Consider the following 15094-nt stretch of genomic DNA (forward strand, 5'->3'; position numbering starts at 1 on the left):
GGAACCAACTAGTGAATGAATCACTCATGTGCTATGTTGAGAATAGACCTTTGAAGGCCAAGGGCAAGGAGACCATTTGAGATGTTATTGCAATAATTGAGTGAGAAATGGTGGCCATTTAGAGCAGATTGGTAGCAAGAAGGATGAGGATAGAGTGCTTGGATTTTGGACATATTGAAGGTTTGGCTAATAGCATTTGCTGACAGACTGGATGAAGAATATGATAGAAAGAGAAGGTAAGGATGACTGAGTGTTTGGATCTTAGCAACTGGTAAAATGGAGTTGCCATCTACAAGACTGGTAAGACTGCAGAAAGAATAGGTAGTGGGAAAAGGTCAAGAGATTGGTTTTGAATATGTTGAGTTTGAATGAGCAATTCCGAGGTAAGTTCTGAGATAGTTATAAGGGAAATATATAGCTTTAAGTGTTTATATTGTAAAAGAAGAAAAACTCAAAATTAAAGAGCCATGCAATTTAAGGCATTATTTACAATAGCAAAGATATGGAAGCAAACTAAGTGTACACTGACAGATGAATGGAAAAAGAAGATGTGGTATATATTAATACAATGGAATATTAGTCATAAAAAAGAATGAAATCTTGTCATTTGCAACAACATGGATGGACATAGAGGGTATTATGCTAAGTGAAGTAAGTCAGAGAAAGACAAATACTGTATGATCTCACTTATATGTGGAATCTAAAAAACAAATGAACAAATAACAAAACAGAAATAGACTTATAGATTCAGAGAACAAATAAGTGGTGGTCAGAGGGGAGATGAGTGGGGGGATGAGTAAACAGGTGAGGAAGAGTAAGAAGCACATACTTCCAGTTACAAAATAAATGAGTCACAGGGATGAAATACACAGCATGAGGAATATAGTCAATAATATTGTAATAACTTTATATGGTGACAGATGGTAACTAGACTTATTGTAATGTATAGAGATTTCAAATCATTACAGCAGTGGGTCAGTTATACTCTAGTTTTTAGAAAAGCACCATGCAATTTAAGAAATTCAAAAAAATATTAGTAAAATAAACCTTAAAAAAGTAGAAGGAAGGAAATAATATATGTTCAGAAGTTAATGTATCAAAATTATAGGAGAATTAATAAAGCTAAGCATTTATTCTTTGACAAGATTGGTGAAATAGAAAATAGTGAACAGTATTAGGAATATACTAAAAGGGACCTAATGATAGGCATGTCAGAGATTTTTTTAAAAATAAAGGGAATACTATGCACAACTTCATTACAACAAACTTGAAAAATTAGGTGAAATGGAAAATTTCTTAGAAAAATAAAAATAACCAAAACTGACTTAAAAAGACATAATAGATCTGAATGGCTCTATAACCATTAATGAAATTAAATTAGTAGTTAACATTTTTCCCGCAAAGTAAGCCACAGTCACAAGATATTTTTAACAAATGATGGTCCATCACTATACTCACAAAACTTTTCTTCATTGTTTTTCTTTTAGCTGTTTTCTCAAATGCATATTTATTTACATCATTGTAATCATTGAGTACATGAAATTTCATTTTATTTTTTTAAATTAGTTTTTATTTATTGGCTGTGTTGGGTTTTTGTTGCTGCACACGGGCTTTTGTAGTTGCGGAGAGCAGGGGTTACTCTTCTTTGCAATGCGTGGGCTTCTCATTGTGGGTGGCTTCTCTTGTTGTGGAACACAGGCTCTGGGCACGCAGGGCTTCAGTAGTTGCAGAGTATGGGCTCATTAGTTGTGGCTTGTGGGCTCTAGAGTGCAGGCTCAGTAGTTGTGGCACATGGCCTTAGCTGTTCCCCAGCATGTGGGATCTTCCTGGACCAGGAATCGAACCTGTGCCCCCTGCATTGGCAGGTGGATTCTTAACCACTGTGCTACCAGGGAAGCCTGAGTACATGAAATTTTAAAGAAAAAAATCCTAAGAGTTGATTCACTGTGATGGGTTTCTAAGAGACTTTTACTTTCTTATTTAAACATTGGTTTACTCTAGAAAGTGACTCACACACATATATGGACAGACCTTTGTTTAGAAAAAGGATCAAAGAGCAAAAAGGAAAATCAGCAGAAGGGAACAAGGACAAAACCTTAAGGCCTTTAACTGAAAGCAACTAGATAAATGTGCTCTTATAGATGAAGGAGCTTGTTTTCATGTGGGCTCAGTTAGGGGTGGTTGGAAAGGAAAACTGTGGGTATAGGGGCACTTGAGATTCCTGCCAAGGGGTGAGGAGCCTTCTACCATAATGACAATTTGAAAAAAAGTTGTGATACTAATCAGTAAAGTAGTAAACCAGACAAAATTGGTTGAGGGTAGGTACAAATAACTTGAAGCCCATTTCATGAACAAATTTACACACTTGGCTTTTCTTCCTCAAGGTTCCCCTTTTAGAGTTAATCAGGAGTAGGAGTCAGGGATGTGGCCCAAAGCATCCAAACTGTGTTGCATTTGGCAGTATGGCTTTCCTTTACAGCATCACTTCCCTATATATAACTGCACCAGGGAAATAAGGCCTTAGATTTTGCTTATATTGCTCACATTCTCGCCAAGATATTATGTCTAAAAATCAAAATGGGTAGAAACTGCATTTTTAAAAGGGAAATCATGATTATTTGAAAAGCCACCATAGTAACCATTCTATTCCATTTGAATTACTGTAATGGCCTTAAAAACTCTCTTTTGTACAGTGTGAGAGAAATAGACTAGACTCGTCATAGAGGTGGAGTTAAGAATAGGGATAGTCTGCTTATTAGGCATCGTATTGAATGGATGAATCTTTAAAACTTTTTTTTTTCACCCTAGTCATTACTACTTTCATTTGTGATGTACAAAATTTGTTTTCTGCCTAAATTCTAGTTGAGTTGTCTATTCAGAACTGCTTGTCATTCTCATTTTCTCTTGGATGTAACTCCCCACTGCCTTCTCTGTTACTCTTATTCAATGAGTGATTTACTAGGCCTGGGTAAAAGGCCACATTTATAAGTGAGTAAACACTGTGTCTGCAGACCTGACCCTTCTGATCAAGACAGTTGTTGACTTCAAAACCCAGACTGGCCCCAGCTGATGGCTTCCTTATGCTTCTTGTTAGGAAGTCTTACTGTCTTTAATTTGGCAGCTGAAAGGGATTAAAAGACACTAGGATTTATTCACATTCACTGTATTAAATAAATGGCATCTACCCACAATTGGTATGTACTAGAGATGACTATGGACGTGTAACATGGACTGTATAACAAAGCTACAGCTCTTTAAGGCTGTGGCATGAGGACAGCCTTTACCAACATGGCAAAAATCAAAGATGTCTTCTCAAATAGTGAAGGACATACATGGTATGCAACTTGTGGCTATTAAGAGAGTGATGATGATTCGTGGCTGTTAACACTCATGAATACTTTATAAAGTCCAGGAGAGAATCTGCTTTATTAGAGACTCTAACCTTTTGAGGTTTGAAAAGAGACATGCACAGAAGATACAATCAACAATTTATTAGGGCTTCCTAGGTGGCACGGTGGTTAAGAATCCGCCTGCCAATGCAGGGGACACGGGTTCTATCCCTGCTCCAGGAAGATCCCACATGCCATGGAGCGACTAAGCCCATGCGCCACAACTACTGAGCCTGCGCTTTAGAGCCTGTGAGCCACAACTATTGAGCCCATGTGCTGCAACTACTGAAGCCCACGCACCTAGAGCCCGTGCTCCGCAACAAGAGAAGCCACGGCAGTGAGGAGCCTGCACAGCACAACGAAGAGTAGGCCCCACTCACCGCCACTAAAGAAGGCCCGTACACACACACACACACACAAAAAGAAATTATAAACAATTTATTAGGCAGATTGTTTACATCTGCAGATCTCATAGCTCAAGGAAGACCATGATAGAGTATAACAAATGAACCTCAATAAGTAAGTTTCAAAATATGTCTGCTTTTATGTGAAATGGTTCCTTTGTGTTTGATAAAGTGTAGACCTAAATTTAATAATTCTTTTCTCTTTTATTATATTGGGTTGGCCAAAAAGTTCATCTTATGGAAAAATCTGAATGAACTTTTTGGCCAACCCAATATATTTAAATGTAACTCAAAAAACTATGAGTAGATGTTATAACCTTATTTCTAGTTGTAGTAAGTATTCACACCCATCTGTCATGTTCTAGTGTAGACAGGATAAGAACCATTCAGTTCCTATTTTTTAAATTCTCCCCACTTCCCTTTCCTTCCCCACTGATAACCATGTTCATATAATAAAATATTCAGCATGCTGTAGATTCTGATTCTTATTAACTGTCTCATGAAATTTTATAGAAAGAGGTGCTTGAGTTTTGTCAGTACCTGGAGAACTAAGGAGCATCTATCTAAATTTTAGGGAGGTAACAAATACTCGCTTTCCTCAGAATGCTAGCATGTGGGCCTCAGCAGTGTTGAAATCGCTGAAAACAAAGACATTACTTTGGTGAAATCTTTAGTGAACACTCTGATCACATGTGGTTGTTGCCCTGAGAGGATACGTATTTGTCATTTAGTTCATAGGTTTTATAAATAAATGTTTAAACCTAAAGCCCTCCCATGAATTCAAATCTTCCTGATCCACAGGACTGTACATTGTCATTATAGTTTAGAACACTAAGCTACATTTTCTGCCAAAATAAACTTCCTGATTGTATAAGTAATACTTATTTTCTTTCACAATATAATATCATTGCCTTCTTTTCATGTCAATAAACATAAATCCACATCACGCATTATAAAGATGTACCACTGCAGTTTATTCAGCCATCCTCCTGTCTATGGACATGGACTGTTGTACAGATTTTTACTACTATGAACAATGGTGTAAGAGATGTCATATTCACGTGTATTCACATGTACACACACACACACCCTTTGTGCATTTATCTGATTATTTCCTGAGAATAAATTCCTATAAGCAAAATTTCCAAGTCAGAAGTTATTCACATTTATAAAATTCTTGATATATTTTTGTCAAATGTTCCTGTCACCATTTTGTCAAATTAGTCATCAATTAAATAGGTGAAAATTGGCACCTTGTAGCTTTAATTTTTATTATATTAAATTTTTTCTTCTTATTTAAAAATTTTAAATAAAATTCATTGTTTAGAGAAATTAGGTTCATGGCAAAATTGAGAGGAAAGTGTAGTGATTTCCCATATACCCTCTCTTCACAACCTGCTTTAATATTAATTTCTTTTTTTACTAATGATTATTGCATACATTTTCCTATGTATACAGGCTATTTGTATTTTGTGAAAGGTTACTATTTAATGTGTGCTGGTTAAAGCTAAGGACTTTATAAACATGATCGCATTTAATCCTTACATTGTAGTATGTAAGCATATATTATCCTTGTTTGGTTTTTTGTTTTTGGGGGGTTTTTTTGTTTGTTTTTTGGAGCAAGAATGGGTTACACTGTATCCTTGTTTTATAGCTGAGGATATTCAGAGTGAGTAAGTAACTTGTTCAACAATTGTATATAATATGTGGTGGCTTCTTTCATCAATGTCCTATAGTTTTCTTAGTACAGGTCTTTTACCTCTTTAGGTAGATTTATTCCTAGATATTTTATTCTTTTTCATGCAGTGGTAAATGGGATTCTTTCCTTAATTTCTCTTTCTGATAGTTCATTGTTAGTGTATAGGAAAGCAACAGATTTCTGTATATTAATTTTGTAGCCAGCAACTTTACCAAATTCATTGTTGGACTTTACTAGTTGTCTGGTGGAGACTTCAGGGTTTTCTATGTATAGTTTCATGCCATCTGCAAATAGTTTTACTTCTTCCCTTCCAAATCTGAATACCATTTCTTTCTTTTCTCTGATTCCTGTGGCTAGGACTTCCAATCCTATGTTAAATAGAAATGCTGAGGGTGGGCATCCACTGTCCTGATTTTAGAGGAAAGGCTCTCACCTTTTCACCACAGAGTATGATGTTAGCTGTGAGTATGTCATTTACTGCCTTTATTATGTTGAGATTTGTTCCCTCAATGTTGATGAAAGTTTTTATCATATATGAATGTTGAATTTTATCAAATGCTTTTTCTACATCTGTTGAGATGATCATTTGATTTTTATTCTTTTGTTAATGTGGTATCAATCACATTGATTTATGAGTACTGAATCATCCTTGTATATCTGGAATAAATCCTACTTGATCATGATGTATGATCCTTTTAATATATTGTTGGATTCTGTTTGCTGATGTTCTGTTGAGAATTTTTGCATCTATATTCATCAACGATATTGGTCTGCAATTTTCTTTTTTTTTGTAGTTTCTTTGTCTAGTTTAGGGATCAGGTGGCTTCATAGAATGGATTTGAGAGTGTTTGCTCCTCTTCAATTTTATGGGATAGTTTAAGGATAGGTGTTAGGGCTTCTTCACCTGTTTGGTAGGATTTCTCTGTGAAGTTGTCTTGGATTTTTGTTTGCTGCTAGTTTTTATTTTAATTACAAATTCCATTTCTCTGCTAGTTATCATTTTGTTCAGATTGTTTGTTTCTTCCTGATTCAGGCTTCATAGGTGGTATGTTTCCAGAAATTTGTCCATTTTTTCTAAGTTGTCAAGTTTGTTGGTATGTAACTGTTTGCCATATTCTCTTTTGGTTTTTTTGTAGTTCCACTGTATTGATTGTTATTTCTCCTCTTTCATTTCTTATTTTATTTGGGTTTTACCTCTTTTCTTCTTGATGATCCTGGCTAATGGTTTATCAATTTTGTTTATTTTTCAAAAAACCAGCTCTTCATTTCATTGATATTTTCTATTGTTTTTTTCCTCCAATTTATTTATTTCCTCTCTGATATTTATTATTTCCTTCCTTCTGCTGATTTGGGATTCATTTGTTTTTCTTCTGATTCCTTTAGATGGTAGGTTAGGTTGTTTTGAGATTTTTCATGTTTCTTGATGTGTACCAGTATCTCTATAACATTCCCTCTTAGAACTCATTTTGCTGCATCCCATAGATTTTGGGAAGTTGTATTTCCATTTTCATTTGTCTTGAGATATTTTCTTTTTTCCCATTTCATTTCTTCATTGACCTATTGGTTTTTTAGTAGCAGGATGTTTAGTCTCCACGTGTTTGTGCTTTTCCCACTTTTCTTTCTGTAATTGATTTCTAGTTTCATACCTTTGTTGTCAGAAACAATACATGGTAAAATTTCTGTCTTAAATTTAGTGAGACTTATTTTGTGGCCTAGACTGTGATCTATCATGGAGAATGTTCCATGTGCACTTGAAAGGAATGTGTATTCCACTGTTTCTGGATGGAATGTCTTATAAATACCTATTAAGTTCAACTGGTCTAAAATGTCAGTTAATACCCCTTTTGCCATTTTAATTATCTCTCTGGGTGATCTGTCCATTGGTATATATGGGGTGGTAAAATCCCCTGTTGTTATTGTATTATTGTCAATTTCTCTGTTTATGTGTACCAGTATTTCCTGTGTATATTTATGTGCTCCTGTATTGGGTACATATATGTTAATTAGTGTCATATACTGTTCTTATATTAATCCCTTGATTATTATATAATGCCCTTTTTTTGTCTTTTGTTACAGACTTTGTTTTGCCTGATATGAGTATTTCTACCCCCATTTTCTTCTTGTTTTTGTTTGCATGAAATATCTTTTTTCCATCCTCTCACTTTCAGTCTATGTGTCCTAACCTCAAAAGAGAGTCTCCTGTAAGCAGCATGTAGGTGAGTCTTGGATTTTTTTTTTTTTAATTCAATCAGCTGCCCTTGTCTTTTGATTAGAGCATTTAGTCCATTGACATTTAAAGTAATTATTGACAACTGAGTATTTATTGCCAGTTTATTATTGGGTTGGCCAAAAAGCTTGTAAAATGTTACGAAAAACCTGAATGAACTTTTTGGCCAACCCAATACTAGTGTTCCAGTTGTTTTTCTAGTTCTTCTCTGTTCATTTCTTATTTTTGTTTCTTTCCTTGTGATATGATGGTTTTCTTTTGTGGTATAGTTCTTTTCCTTTCAAGTATTTTTGTATCTTTAGTAGGTTTTTGATTTGCAGTACATGAGGTTCATGTATGTTGACCTGTAATTATATCTATTTGTTTTAAACTGTTAGCCATTTAAGTTCAAACACATTCTAGAAGATTTACATTTTTTGACTCCACTCCCACAAATTTTGTGTTTCTGATATCATGCATTACATCTTCATGCTTATCCCTTAACTGTTTATTATACTTATAGTTGCTTTTTATTTTTAAAGCTCTTTATTGGAATATAATTTCTTTATAACTCTTTTACCAGTTTTTGAGGTACAACAGAGTGAATCAGCTGTATTCATACATATATCCCAATATCCCCTCCCTCCTATGACTCCTTCCCACCCTCCCTATCCTGGCCCTCTAAGTCATCACCCATAATTGAGTTGATCTCCCTTTGTTATATAGCAACTTCCTACTAGGTATCTATTTTACATTTGGTAGTGTATCTATGTCTATGCTACCCTCTCACTTCGTCCCAGCTTCCCCTTTGTTGTCCCCCTCCCCCCAAACACCATTTCCTCAAGTCCGTTCTCTGCATCTGCATCTTTATTCTTGCCCTGTCACTGGGTTCATCAGTACCATTTCTTCAGATTCCATATATATGAGTTAGCCTACGGAATTTGTTTGTCTCTTTCTGGCTTACTTCACTCTGTATGACAGACTCTAGGTCTATTCACCTCATTACATATAGCTCCATTTCATTCCTTTTTATGGCTGAGTAATATTCCATTGTATATATATGCCACATCTTCTTTATGCATTCATCTGTTGATGGGCATTTAGGTTGCTTCCATGTCCTGGCTATTGTAAATAGTGCTGCAATGAACATCATGGTACATGTTTCTTTTTGGATTATGGTTTTCTCTGGGTATATGCCCAGTAGAGGCATTACTGGGTCATATGGTAGTTCCATTTGTAGTTTTTTAAGGAACCTCCAAACTGTTTTCCATAGTGGCTGTAAAACTTACATTCCCACCAACAGTGCGGGAGAGTTCCCTTTTCTCCACACCCTCTCCAACATTTGTTGTTTCCAGATTTTCTGATGATGGCCATTCTGACCAGTGTGAGTTGATAACTCACTGTGGATTTGACTTGCATTTCTCTAATGATTAGTTATCTTGAGCATCTTTTTATGTGTTTGTTAGCCATCTGCCTGTCTTCTTTGGAGAAATTTCTATTTAGGTCTTCTGCCCATTTGTGGATTGGGTTATTTGCTTTTTAGGTATTCAGCTGCATGAGCTGCTTGTATACTTTGGAGATTAATCCTTTGTCCGTTACTTCGTTGGCAAGTAATTGCTGCCATTCTGAGGGTTGCCTTCTTTTTTTTTTTTTTTTTTAAATATGGTTTTTTTTTTTAATTTTTTTTTATTTTTTGGGGGGTACACCAAGTTCAATCATCTGTTTTTATACACATATCCCCGTATTCCCTCCCTTCCTTGACTCCCCCCCCCTCGAGCCCCCCACACCCTCCCCGCCCCAGTCCTCTAAGGCATCTTCCATCCTCGAGTCGGACTCCCTTTGTTATACAACAACTTCCCACTGACTATCTATTTTACAGTTGGTAGTATATATATGTCTGTGCTACTCTCTCGCTTCGTCTCAGTTTCCCCTTCACCCCCCGCCCCCTCCCATACCTCGAGTTCTCCAGTCCATTCTCTGTATCTGCATCCTTGTTCTTGTCACTGAGTTCATCAGTACCATTTTTAGATTCCGTATATGTGAGTTAGCATACAATATTTGTCCTTCTTTTTCTGACTTACTTCACTCTGTATGACAGACTGTAGGTCTATCCACCTCATTACATATAGCTCCATCTCATCCCTTTTTATAGCTGAGTAATATTCAATTGTGTATATATGCCACATCTTCTTTATCCATTCATTTGTTGATGGGCATTTAGGTTGCTTCCATGTCCTGGCTATTGTGAATAGTGCTGCAATAAACATTATGGTACAAGTTTCTTTTGGGATTATGGTTTTCTTTGGGTATGTGCCCAGGAGTGGGATTACTGGATCATATGGTAGTTCTATTTGTAGTTTTTTAAGGAACCTCCAAATTGTTTTCCATAGTGGCTGTACCAACTTACAGTCCCACCAACAGTGCAGGAGAGTTCCCTTTTCTCCACACCCTCTCCAACATTTGTGGTTTCCAGATTTTGTGATGATGGCCATTCTGACTGGTGTGAGGTGATACCTCATTGTGGCTTTGACTTGCATTTCTCTGATGATGAGTGATGTTGAGCATCTTTTCATGTGTTTGTTGGCCATCTGTATGTCTTCTTTGGAGAAATGTCTATTTAGGTCTTCTGCCCATTTGTGGATTGGGTGATTTGCTTTTTTGGTATTCAGCGGCATGAGCTGCTTGTATATTTTGGAGGTTAATCCTTTGTCTGTTGTTTCATAGGCAATTATTTTTTCCCATTCTGAGGGTTGCCTTTTAGTCTTGTTTATGGTTTCTTTCGCTGTGCAAAAGCTTTTAAGTTTCTTTAGGTCCTCTTTGTCTATTCTTGATTTTATTTCCATGATTCTAGGAGGTGGGTCAAAAAGGATCTTGCTTTGATGGATGTCATAGAGTGTTCTGCCTATGTTTTCCTCTAGGAGTTTTATAGTGTCTGGCCTTTCATTTAGTTCTTTAACCCATTTTGGGTTTATGTTTGTGTATGGTGTTAGGACGTGTTCTAATTTCATTCTTTTACATGTAGCTGTCCAATTTTCCCAGCACCACTTATTGAAGAGGCTGTCTTGTTTCCACTGTATATTCTTGCCTCCTTTCTCAAAGATCACTTACCCATATGTGCTTGGGCTTACCTCTGAGTTCTCTATTCTGTTCCATTGTGCCAGTTTCTATTTTTGTGCCAGTACCATACTGTCTTGATCACTGTGGCCTTGTAGTATAGTTTGAAGTCAGGAAGCCTGATTCCACCAACTCCGTCTTTCCTTCTCCAGATTGCTTTGGCTATTCGGGGTCTTTTGTGTTTCCATACAAATCGTAAGATTTCTGGTTCTAGTTCTGTGAAAAATGCCATCAGTAATTTGATCGGGATTGCATTGAATCTGTAAATTGCTTTGGGTAGTACAGTCATTTTCACAATGTTAATTCTTCCAATCCAAGAACATGGTAGGTCGCTCCATCTGTTTCTGTCGTCTTTGCTTTCTTCATCAGTGTCTTATAGTTTTCTGCATACAGGTCTTTTGCCTCCTTAGGCAGGTTTATTCCTAGGTATTTCATTCTTTTTGTTGCAGTGGTAAATAGGAGAGTTTCCTTAATTTCTCTTTCTGCTCTTCCATTGTTAGTGTATAGGAATGCAAGAGATTTCTGCACATGAATTTTGTATCCTGCTACTTTATTAAATTCATCGATTAGTGCTAGCAGTTTTCTGGTAGAGTCTTTAGGGTTTTCTATGTATAATATCATGTCATCTGCAAAGAGTGACAATTTTACTTCTTCTTTTCCAATCTGGATTCCTTTTATTTCTGTTTCTTCTCTGATTGCTGTGGCTAACACTTCCAAAACTGTGTTGAATAAGAATGGTGAGAGTGGACACCCTTGTCTTGTTCCTGTTCTTAGAGGGAATGCTTTCAGGTTTTCACCATTTAGAACAATGCTGGCTGTTGGTTTCTCATATATGGCTTTTATTATGTTGAGGTAATTTCCTTCTATGCCCATTTTCTGGAGAGCTTTTATCATAAATGGATGTTGAATTTTGTCAAAAGCTTTTCCCGCATCTATTGAGATGATCATATGCTTTTTATCCTTCAATTTGTTGATATGATGTATCACGTTGATTGATTTGCATATATTGAAGAATCCTTCCATCCCAGGGATAAACCCCACTTGATCACGGTGTATGATCTTGTTATTGTGCTGTTGGATTCTGTTTGCTATTATTTTGTTGAGGATTTTTGCATTTATATTCATCAGTGATATTGGCTTGTAATGTTCTCTTTTTGTGACATCTTTGCCTGGTTTTGGTATCAGAGTGATGGTGGCCTCATAGAATGAGTTTGGGAGTGTTCCTCCTTCTGCTATATTTTGCAAGAGTTTGCGAAGGATAGGTGTTAGCTCTTCTCTAAATGTTTGATAGAATTCGCCTGTGAATCCATCTGGCCCTGGGCTTTTGTTTGTTGGGAGATTTTTAATCACAGTCTCAATTTCCGTATTTGTGATTGGTCTGTTCATAGTTTCTATTTCTTCCTTGTTCATTCTTGGAGATTGTACTTTTTTAAGAATTTATCCATTTCCTCCCAGTTATCCAGTTTATTGGTATATAGTTGCTTGTAGTAGTCTCTCATGATGTTTTGTATTTCTGTGGTGTCTGTTGTTACTTCTCCTTTTTCATTTCTAATTCTGTTGATTTGTGTCTTCTTCCTTTTTTCCTGATGAGTCTGGCTAATGGTTTATCAATATTGTTTATCTTCCCAAAGAACCAGGTTTTAATTTTATTGACCTTTGCTATTGTTTCCTTCCTTTCTTTTTCATTTATTTCTGATCTGATCTTGATGATTTCTTTCCTTCTGCTCACTTTTGGTGTCTTTTTGTTCTTCTTTCTCTGATTGTTTTAGGTGTAATGTTAGGCTGTTCATTTGAAATTTTTCTTGTTTCTTGAGGTAGGACTGTATTGCTATAAACGTCCCTCTTAGAAGTGCTTTTGCTGTGTCCCGTACGTTTTGGGTTGTTGTGTTTTCATTGTCATTTGTTTCTAGGTATATTTGATTTCCTCTTTGATTTCTTCATTGAGTTCTTGATTGTTTAATAGTGTATTGTTTAGTCTGCCTATGTTTGTATTTTTTGCAGATTTTTTCCTGTAATTGATATCTAGTCTTATGTCGTTGTGGTCAGAGAAGATGCTTGATACGATTTCAATTTTCTTGAATTTACCGAGGCTTGATTTGTGACCCAAGATGTGGTCTATCCTGGAGAACGTTCCGTGTGCACTTGAGAAGCAAGTGTATTCTGTAGTCTCTGGAGGGAATGTCCTATAAATATCAATTAAGTCGAGATGGTCTAATGTGTCATTTAAAGCTTGTGTGTCCTAACTTATTTTCTGTTTGGATGATCTGTCCATTTCTGTAAGTTTACTTTAAAGTCTAATTTGTCTGATATGAGTTTTACTACTCCAGCTTTCTTTAGACTTCCATTTGCATGGTATATCTTTTTCCATCCCTTTACTTTCAGTGTATATGTGTCCCTTGGTCTGAAGTGGTTTTCTTGTAGGCAGCATATGTAAGGGTCTTGTTTTTGTATCCATTCAGCCAGTCTGTGTCTTTTGGCTGGAGCATTTAATCCAGTTACATTTAAGGTGATTATTGACATGTGTGTTCCTATTACCATTTTCTTAATTGTTTTGGGTTTGTTTTTGTAGGTCTTTTCCTCCTCTTGTGTTTCCTACTTAGAGAAATTCCTTTAGCAATTGTTGTAAGGCTGGTTTGGTGGTGCTGAATTCTCTTAACTTTTGCTTGTCTATAAATCTTTTGATTTCTCTGTCAAATCTGAATGAGATTCTTGCTGGGTAGAGTATTCTTGGCTGTAGGTTTTTCTCTTTCAGGACTTTCAGTATATCCTGCCATTCCCTTCTGGCCTGCAGAGTTTCTGCAGAAAGATCAGCTGTTATCCTTATGGGTTTTCCCTTATGTGTTATTTGTTGCTTTTCTCTTGCTGCTTTTAATATTTTTTCTTTGTGATTAACTGTCGTTAGTTTGATTCATATGTGCCTTGGTGTATTTCTCCTTGAGTTTATTCTGTATGGGACTCCCTTTGCTTCTTGGACTTGATAATTATTTCCTCTCCCATGATGGGGAAGTTTTCCACTATGACCTCTTCAAATATTTTCTCAGACCCTTTCTTTTTTTATTCTTTTGAGATGCCTGTGATTCAAATGTTGATGCGGTTAATGTTGTCACCAAGGTCTCTGAGACTGTCTTCCATTCTTTTCATTCTTTTTTCTTTTTCCTATTCTGTGCCAGTTATTTCATTCATTCTGCTTTCCAACTCACTTACTCATTCTTGTGCCTCAGTTACTCTGCTGTTTATAGCATCTAGAGTATTTTTAATTTTGGTTTTTTTGTTGTTCATTATAGTTTGTTTGCTCTTTAGTTCTTGTACGTCCTTATTAAATGTTTCTTGTGTTTTCTCTATTTTGATTTTGACATTTTGCATCATCTTTACTATCATTACTGTGAATTCTTTTTCAGGCAGTTTTCCTCTTTCCTCTTCATTTATTTTGTCTTGTGGGGTTTTTTCCTGCTCCTTTTCCTGCCTGGTGTTTCTTTGTTTTCTCATTTTGTCTACTTTATAGGATTTGCAATTTCCTTTCCCTCTGTTGTCTAGTAGCAATTCTTCTTTGTTCTGCCCTGTGCCCGCTGTGGTGGGATTTGTCCAGTGTCTTCAGTAGGCTTCCTGGTGGGAGAGTCTGTTGCTTGCTTTCCAATGTGTGAATCTGAGTTTTTTCTCTTTGATGAGCAGGGCCAGGTCAGGTGGTGTGTTTTAGAGTATTTCTGAGCGTAATATGGCTTTAGGAAGTCTGTGTGCTGATAGGTGGGTTTTTGTTCGTGTCTTTTTTGTCATTTGATGTGAGGTATCCAGCACTGGCAGTTGCAAACAGTCGAATGAAGCCAGGTATTAGACTCTGATACAGGGCTCCATGAGAATTCTCTGCTGTTAATCTTCCCTGTGAAGACTCTTTAGTGGTCTCGCATCCTGGATTCAGTGCTCCCTCCCCAGAGCCTCTTAGTTGACTCTGGTCAAGTAGTCCAGACTTCAGAAGTTGCTTGTCCCGGCAATAAAGGGGATTAAAAAAGACTGTGTAAGCCCCAGACTAATGGCAGAGTGTTACGTCAAGCAAATACTAAATCAAGGAAACACATACGTGCACAAGGCACACAAATACTGAACCCAATAGAACAAGCAGTAGAAAAACCTGACAGAGGAACCCCAGTATACAGTCAGACAATCAAAGAGAAAACCAACAAAAATTCAAAACCAAAACAAACAAAAAAATCACACAAACACAAATCCAGGGAAATTTTGAAAACGATCACATATAATAAAGAGCAAGTGAACAACCAGGGAGACTGAA

General features: G+C 36.4%; 1 protein-coding gene across 1 annotated transcript in view; it reads left to right on the forward strand.

The window, feature by feature from the left end:
* Positions 1-15094, forward strand: part of WDPCP (WD repeat containing planar cell polarity effector) — a gene marked incomplete at its 3' end in the record, with an annotated part of 364337 nt that overhangs the window by 159376 nt on the left and 189867 nt on the right. The gene's annotated exons all lie outside the window — the stretch shown is intronic.

This window comes from Hippopotamus amphibius, chromosome 7, assembly GCF_030028045.1.
Source record: "Hippopotamus amphibius kiboko isolate mHipAmp2 chromosome 7, mHipAmp2.hap2, whole genome shotgun sequence".
Lineage (NCBI taxonomy): Eukaryota > Metazoa > Chordata > Mammalia > Artiodactyla > Hippopotamidae > Hippopotamus > Hippopotamus amphibius.